The sequence below is a fragment of the Arachis ipaensis genome, chromosome B07, assembly GCF_000816755.2.
Source record: "Arachis ipaensis cultivar K30076 chromosome B07, Araip1.1, whole genome shotgun sequence".
Classification (NCBI taxonomy): domain Eukaryota; kingdom Viridiplantae; phylum Streptophyta; class Magnoliopsida; order Fabales; family Fabaceae; genus Arachis; species Arachis ipaensis.
Window position 1 is genome coordinate 106,304,884 of NC_029791.2, and position 2,443 is coordinate 106,307,326.

Below are 2,443 nucleotides of genomic sequence, written 5' to 3' on the forward strand. Positions count from 1 at the left end.
CCATAACCCCTATGGTTTCTAATCTATGACCAATATCATAGCGGTATGCTTCGTACAAAACAAAAAAGGTGTATAATACATTTGAAGTAATATAAGAATAAAATGAAAGTGGTAATTGGAACTATTTCTCTAAATTTTAGATTTTTATTTTAGAGAATAAAATAAAATCTTTTATCATGGAATGTTTTTTCATTCATCTTTTTTTTTAATCTTATTTATAAAATAAATAATAATAAATTATACTTTACTCTTTAAAATGAATTTCAAAATTTAGATGATGGAAATCCTTTTGATTTGCTTAAAAGGTTCAATAGGGCACTGAAACTAATAAAGCACACTTAGTTTTTGACTCTGTGAAAAAAATAATTAACTGCTTTAAGAAGAAAGTATGAATCAGCCTTTTTTTTTTTCCTGGACATTGATGAATAAACTTTAAAATTTCGATTTTCGAGTGATAACGAACAAATGGAAATGGCGTTATGGGCTAAGTAAGGCTCCACTGTTCCAGTTTCTTATCTTCAATAAGCCCAATAGAAAACGGAGAGCACCTCAAGCGCAGCTCAATACTGCTAATTATTAATTAAGTATCTATTAAACTCTCTTATTTTTCAGTTATTTTTATAAAAAATTCAAATATATAATTATTATTGTGATAAGTATAAATGGATGAATGTCTATTTAATATATTGTGACTTTCTTCACAATATTGAGCGGCCAACTTTTTCAAGATTGAAGGAATCAATCTTTAAGACAGATGCAAATAAATGAACTTTGAAAAGTAAGGCTTAGTACGTGTATAAATAGAGGTTTAAACCTCTGACAACACACACGATCAATAATAATGTTGTGATAAGTATTAATGTGGATGCCCATTTTCATTGAAACTCTCTTTACTAATGATGACTCTATTAAATGTAGTTTGAAAATGTTTCATTATAAATAGAGGCTTAAGCTTCTGAATGGATATACGCTACAAGCAATAACAAACCATTCTTATCTCTCTCTTCTTTCATGCACTATAATATTATAAGTTCTATTTTCTTCTCTCTCTCTTAGTATATAAGTATTAATATATAATATTAATACATTTCTATTAGTGTGAGATATTGAAGTGGTGATTATTATTATTAAAGTTATCCATTTACACATCTTTATTTTATATCTAGTACATCTTTCTTATTTATTTTACAACACGTTATCAGCACGAGACTCTAACGAAATTTTAGGAAGACTCCAGGTAACAAATTTTCATTATGTTGAAGCTCTCTCATCTTAAATTTAATGTTCTTGATATATTTCGAAATAATTATTTATCATGGATATAGTTGCTGAAATCCATCTTGATTCAATGGATCTTGAAAATACCATTAAGGCTGAAAATAATGCATCCCAAAAGGATAAAACCAAGGCCATGATTTTCCTTCGTCGTCGTCTTGACGAATGATTGAAAAATGAATATCCCACATTAAAAAATCCTGCAGATTTGTGGAAAGACATTGAAGAAAGGTACAATCATCAAAAGATGGTGATACTTCCTTAAGCCCGATATGTTAGAGAAAATTTTTTCGACCTTCCATGTCTCGAATGTGCTCCTGCAGCAGCAATATCGAGAAAAAGAATTTAAAAATATTCTGAGTTAATTTCTTGCTTTCTTGTTGCTGAACGCAACAATGAGTTACTTTTGAGAAATCATAAAGCGCACCCAGCTGGTGCCGCCCCATTTCCTGAAGCAAATGCGGCAAATTATAACCCCAGAAGAGATAAATGGCAAGGCTATGGTAGCAAGAAAAATTATGAAAGGAAAATGAATTATGTTCACAAGAAAGGATCTCACCAGAAGTGGGATAAAGAAAGGAACAATGGGCAAAATAGATCAATTGAGGATAAATACTTCCGTTGTGGTGGAAAGGGCCATTAGACACGTACCTGTTGTACCCCAAGGCACCTAATTGATCTTTATCAAGCATCCTTGAAAAAGGATGACAAAGGAAAGGAAACAAATTTTATTTCAAATGATGAGAGTTCCATCACTCATTATGATGTATCTAATATCTTTGAGAATTCTGAAGGAAATATTGGCTATTTGATCAATGATGGAATAGTTTAATATGTGAGTTTGTTAAGTATTCATGTGAATAATTTTACTGTGCATTTACTTCTACTCATTTTATTATTATTATCATTTGTTTTTAAAGAAAAATGGCAAGGACATATTATGAAGATATTTGCCTTACGGATAGTGCAAGTTCGCACATTATTCTTAAAAGTACTATATATTTTACCCATCTTGTGCCAAAAGAAGAGTATGTTAATACTATTATTGGCTCGGGTAATGTGATAGAAGGCTCCGGAGGAGCTATAATTTTGTTTCCTGGAGGAACAAAATTTGTAATAAATAATGCACTATTATCTACCATGTCTCTAAGAAACTTGTTGAGCTTTA